Below are 6,731 nucleotides of genomic sequence, written 5' to 3'. Positions count from 1 at the left end.
TCTGGCAAAAAAAAAAAAAAAAAAAAAAATACACCTAAATGAAAGATCTCTGTGAGTGATATCTTAGTAGAAAGAACAGGGCCATCAAAGAAGGAGGTACCTTTCTCTGAAGGGAGGAGTGAACTTCCACTTTGACTATGACCTTGTCTAAATAAGATTGGAGTGGGCAAACTTGGAAGGCTTCCATAGCCTTGGCAACTCATGACAAGAGCCTAGGGAGATTACTGACGCCATAAACAAGAGTGTCAAATTGTTAAGTCAACAACAGGAGTCACTGTGCACTGACTCCTCAAGTAGGATCTCTGTCCTTAATGTGTTGTACAATGTCAATTAATGCTATAACTAGTACTGAAACAGTATTTTACACTTTGTGTTTCTGTGTGGGTGCAAACAGTAGAAATCTTTACTTAATATATACCAAATCGATATTCTGTATATAAAGATAATTAAAAATGAATCTTGATGTGAATGGAATGGGAGAGGGAGCGGGAGTTGGGAGGGTTGCGGATAGGAGGGAAGTTATGGGGGGGAAGGCATTGTAATTCATAAGCTGTTCTTTGGAAATTTATATTCACTAAATAAAAGTTAAATTGTTCTAAAAAAATTTATTTATTTGAAAGGCAGAGTTAGAGAGAGAGAGAGGGAGAGAGGATCTTCCATCTGCTGGCACACCTACCAAATAGCTGTAACACCTACCAAACAGCTGTAACTACCAGGGCTGGTCCAGCCAAAACCAGGATCCTGGATCTCCATCCAGGTCTCCCACATGGGTAGCAAGGTTCCAAGTATTTGGGCCATCTTTCATTGCTTTCCCAGGCATATTAGCAGGAAGCTGGATTGGAAGTGGAGCAGCCAGGACTTGAATTGGAGTGCATATCTGATGCCAGCATTGCAGGAGGCAGCTTAACCCCTGTACCACAACACCAGCCCTGTTAGTTAAAGTTTTTTTAAAATATACAATTATAGATCATAACAAGGATTCAGAGATTCTGTTTATATTATTTTCGTTGCCCGTTCTCTGTATATATTTAAAATACAGACACTCAAGCATATATACATACACAAACACAACCCAAAACTTGTCTGAGAATGAGATTCCAGAAACAAAATTTTATTTTCTGTTTTGAAAGAATATTGCTTTCATAATAAAAGAAATGTTATTTTCAGAAAATAATTGCAGTTTCTTCCTCTCTTGGAAATGAGAGAGACCATTTACTTGTTGCAGTCCATGGATAACAGATTTTATATAAACTCACTGCCACTAAGAATCAATGCTAAGTGAGCAATAGGTAAAATTTCCCCCTGCCTGTATTTAATTTCTACAATTACATTCAGCCAAGCCAAATTCACACTCGGCAATACTCCAAGTAAGCTTTTGCCTTTCTGTTTTATTTCTGAATTGGACTCTCGGTATGTGCTCCACTCTGCATAAATGATCCATAAAAAAACTACACAACACCTTTATATATAACTTCCTTTAAATGCAATTTGAAAATGATGTTAGTTGTTATCAATAGAAAATGCCAATAGGATTGCCCAAGGAATATCTAGAGAGATATGTAACAAACCAAAATTGTTTTAAAAGAAAAACAAGAGTTTTGATGACTGAAAGATGATGCACATCCAAACCTCATTCTGTTTGGGGTACTTTGTTTTAAAGGCTCTGATCCCATACCCATACAAGTAATTTGGAAGATGCTAATTTCTTGTATAGGTCTCTTCCAAAGGTCCCTACCTCAGTGACTGATGGCAATATCTCTTCAAGCCTAGAAGTATCCATGACACTTCTCAACCCCATACCCAATCCATTCCCAAGTCCCATGGATTTGCCTCAATATCTCTCAGATCTGTCCTTGACTGTCTACTGCCACCATGCTGGAGCTAGCTATTATTGCCTCTGGCCTGGACCACCACAGGAATCTAACTTGTCTGCTCAGTGTCACTGGTTCATTCTTCAATCCATTCTCCAAATTGTACTCAGACAGGACTTTTCCAGGTGCAAATCTGATAAGACCCATAGCCTCATACTTTGCTGTCAACAAATAAATGTTTTTTACTATCAATAAATTAAGAGCTAAACCTTTCCTTAGAAACATTGAGAAGTGAAGAAATTCATAGATAGTCCACTGAGGGGGATAAACCTCAGAGGTGCTTAAATTCCAGAAAGGGAGTTTGTACCAATAAAGCACTGAAAGCAAGAACTCTGGATAGAATCAAAGGAGCCCTGAGGTGTGCACATAGATGGCCAAAACAAATCAGGTCCCATCATTCACTGCTCAGGAAAGAGTCTTCTCCTTCAAGATCTCATATCCTGATTGGCATGGGTAGGGCGTCATTCAAATTCCCCATCCTTGATCACTTCATCTGGTTAGGACCCTCTGTGATGAAACATGGCAGTCTGAGCACCTCTCAGGCAAGTACTGCTTTTTTTTAAAGATTTATTTATTTATTTATTTGAAAGACAGAGTTACAGAGAGGCAGAGGCAGAGAGAGAGATGTCTTTATCCACTGGTTCACCCCCCTGATGGCTGCAACGGCCAGAGCTGTGCCGATCCAAAGCCAGAAGCCAGGAGCCTCCTCTGGGTCTCCCATGTGGGTGCAGGGGCCCAAGAACTTGGGCCATCTTCTACTGCTATCCCAGGCCATAGCAAAGAGCTGGATCAAAAGTGGAGCAGCTGGGACTTGAACCGGTGCCCATATGGGATGCCAGCACTACAGGCTGGAGACCTAACCCGCTGAGCCATAGTGCCGGCCCCAAGTACTGCTTTCTGAGAAATGTGTTTCTTTTTATTAACCCCCTTTCTTACCTATATTTACAAATGAAAGGTGATGACAATAAAATAGAAGAAAGGAAAATTTTATGCATTTCATCATTTGTTTCTCAGAAGTCTTAATTATGAAGAAAAATTGATCTCTGGCTTAAATAAAGCTTTTGGGAATATGGGAGAAACATTGGGGAGGAAAAAAAGAGACAAAGACTCTTCAGTTATTTCCTTAAAGCTGCCATTAACTTGGGTGCTTGAGAAGTCATTCTTAGACTCTCCCAGTAGTCCAATGCCTTCATTCTATGTCCCATTCTTAAGCTCGGGTAGTTCTACTTCTGTCTGCTGTGCCATCCTAAATTTTCAGGTTCCTTATCTTTTGTATGTTGATTTCACAGGTTGAATGTTATAATTAAATATAGCTGTTTTTGTCTTAGTGCCTGTTGTTTCTAGTATCTTCAGCTTTTGTGGTAAGCCTATTCTCTAAAAATGGATTTATGTAAATATGCTTCCATTAACTTAGTAATTATCCAATGTAAATGGACTTAGAGAAAAATGCCTGAAATTATGAAAGATTCTAATGGCAAAACACAACTGTGGAAAAACTGGAAGCCCAAAATGCTATATGAGTTCATGCAGTATTCCTTTATGTGAAGAATTATGAAATTATAGGAGGAACTGAGGATTGTGTAATTTATTCAGCTATCATCTTCCAGTCGTTACAATTGTTATAGTTAGGCATTTTTGAGAAATTGCATTACTATTATACCCGACAGTTTAAACTCAATTTTATCTTGACTCCCTTCTGAATGACAGTGAAGGAAAGATAAAGAAGACATCAGTAGACAAAATATTGAAAGCTAGAAATCAATAAATGGATAATGATACTGATGTAGCAAGTGGCAAAAAGTATAAACTTAAGGCTGGAAAAGGAAGCCGATAAGAAGAAAGCTGGAAGGGGATGGGGGGATGAGCAGGTGGGCAGGTATTGTGGCACAGTGGGTTAAGCTACTCCTTAGGATTCCTGTATCCCATACCTAAGTACCTGGGGTCAAGTCCCACCTCCCCTTCGGATCCAGCTTCCTGCTAATATACCTGGGAAGCAGCAAGTGATGGTTCAAGTACTTGAGTTCCTGGTAGTAGGAGAACCAGATGCAGTTTCTGGCTTCTGACTTCAGTCTGGCCCAGCCCCAGCTGTTCCTGGCATTTGGTAAATGAATCAGCAGATGGAAGATTGATCTGCTCTCCCTGCCTCTCTTCTTTCTCTTTCCCTCTCTGTGCCCCCCATCACTCTGTCATTCACATAAATACACTTAGAGAAGCAAGTTGTGGAACGGGGTACAGGTGCTTGGCATAGAAGTTAAGATGCTGCTTGGGATACCTACATCCCATATTGGAGTGCCTGACCTGGAATCTGGCTCCACTCCCAATTCCAGCTTCCTGCTAATGCACACCATGAGAGGCAGGAGATGTTGGCTCAAGTAGTTGGATCCTTACCACTGATGCGTTGAGCTTCTGGGTCCTACCCTTGGCCTGGCCCAGCCCTGGTTGTGACCATTTGGGAAGTGAACCACATAATGAGAGGTTTCTCTCTCTCTCTCTCTCTCTCTCTCTCTCTCTCTCTCTCTCTCTCTCTCTCTCTCCCCCCCACTTCCTGTCTTCTTCCTTCCCCCTCTTTGAAATAAATAACTCCAAAAAGAAGAAGCAAGCTAGTTCTTGCCTTCCCCTCAATACCTCAGAAAGATTTGGGATTTAGAAGCACCTGGGACTTCAGAATGGCACAAAATAGAGATTAGGGAATTTATTTAAAAAAAACTATAAGTAGCAATGACATTCCCAAATCCCCTTTCCTCAGCCAGCAAATGAGTTCACCTCTCACACCTTGGCATGAATTACTCCCTGGGTTTAAGCCTAAAGAACTCTGGTCCTGGGTCATCAGATATTACTAAAGGCAGAGGTACCATAATCAAAACAGATACATAACCAAAAGTTTGTACTAAATGGTAAAACCAGCTCCCCCCTCACTTAACTACCAGAACATTACCAGCCAAGTTTATATCCTTCAAGGTGAGAAATTGAAAGGAAGTGACCAGTCCAAAGGAAAAAACATCTACAGATACTGGCATTTGAAAAAAAGAATCAACGCACCCTCTACCATACTGCATCAGACAATAAAAAAAAAAAAAAAAAACTACAAGATTTAAAACATCCCCCCATAAGCATTCTTTTTTTAAAAAATTTTTAAAAAGATTTTTTTAGTGACTGCAAATTTCATGGGTACAACTTTAGGAATGTAGTGGTTCTCCCCCCTATACTCACCCTCCCACCTCTTTTGTTCTCCCATCCCATTCTTCATTAAGATTCATTTTAAATTAACTTTATATACAGAAGACCAACTCTATACTAAGATTTCAACAATTCGCACACACACACACACACACAAAAAAAAAACATATAAAGTGCTGTTTGAGGACAAGTTTTACAGTTAATTCTCATAGTACGATTCATTGAGGACAGAGGTCCTACATGAGGAGTAAGTGCACAGTGATTTCTGTTGTTAATTTAACAATTAACACACTTTATTTATGATGGCAGTGATCACCCAAGGCTCTTGCCATGAGCTGCCAAGGCTATGGAAACCTTTTGTGTCCACAAATTCTGTCAGTATTTAGACAAGGCCATAAGCAAAGTGGAAATTCTCTCCATCCTTCAGAGAAAAGTACATCCTTCTTTGATGGCCCCTTCTTTCCATTGGGGTCTCACTCACAGAGATCCTTAATGTAGGGCATTTTTTGACACAATGTCTTGGGTTTCCATGCCTGAAGTGCTCTCATGGGCTTTTCAGCCACATCAAAATGCCTTAAGTGCTGATTCTGAGGTCAGAGTATTACTTAAAGCGATTGTCATTCTGTGAGTCTGCTGCATGGACTGCTTCTCATGTTGAACATTATTTCCTTTTTAATTCTGTCTATTATTATTACCAGGCACTTGATGCTATTTATATGATCTCTTTAAGACTTAATCCTATCTATATGTTCACTTTAACAGTTAATATGATCACTTTAACAACTAAGATGGCATTTTTACCACCAATCTTAGTAGGATTTGGAGTACCATGACAAGTTTAAAACTGTACCCTTAGAAGTAGGTCCATAGGAATGTATGCAGAACTATACAGCTTTACAGTTACAACCTTCCTCCTCCCTCTCTTATCCCCACTCTCCATAAGCATTCTTAAAGGTAGACAAAGAACATTTGTCAAAGTGCTAGTGTCCTTGTGGCCAGCTCTTTGGCTCAGCAGGTTAAGCCACCATGTATAGTGCTGGCATTTGAAAGGGGCACCAGTTCGAGTCCTGGCTGCTTCACTTCCAAACTAGCTCCCTGCTAATGGCCTGGGAAAGCAACGAAAGAGGGCCTAAGCACTTGAGTCACTGTACCCATGTGGGAGACATGGATGAAGCTCCTGGCTGCTGGCTTTGGCCTGGCCCAGCCCCAGCCATTGCAGCCATTTAGGGAGTGAACCAGCAGATGGAAACTCTCCCTCTCTCCCTCTCTCCCTCTCTCCCTCTCTCCCTCTCTCTCTCTGCCTCTGCCTCTCTCTCCATAACTCTGCTTTCCAAGTAAACAACTAAATCTTTTAAAAGAATAGTCCAGTTTCTTTCAAATGTCATTTTCTCAATGAAATTTTTTCCTGGATCATCAATTTAGTGTGGTATTTACTATAATCATTGACAACCTGCCTTATTGTGTAGTTATCCTATACATCTTCTTTTTTTTTTTTTTTAAAGGATGCTTTTTTTTTTTTTTTTTAATTTTTGACAGGCAGAGTGGACAGTGAGAGAGAGACAGAGAGAAAGGTCTTCCTTTTGCTGTTGGTTCACCCTCCAATCGCCGCCGCAGTAGCGCGCTGCGGCCGGCGCACCGCGCTGATCCGATGGCAGGAGCCAGGTACTTATCCTGGTCTCCCAT

This window comes from Lepus europaeus, chromosome 11 (assembly GCF_033115175.1).
Source record: "Lepus europaeus isolate LE1 chromosome 11, mLepTim1.pri, whole genome shotgun sequence".
Lineage (NCBI taxonomy): Eukaryota > Metazoa > Chordata > Mammalia > Lagomorpha > Leporidae > Lepus > Lepus europaeus.
The sequence above is the reverse complement of the archived record's forward strand: the minus strand, read 5'-3'. Positions refer to the sequence as shown.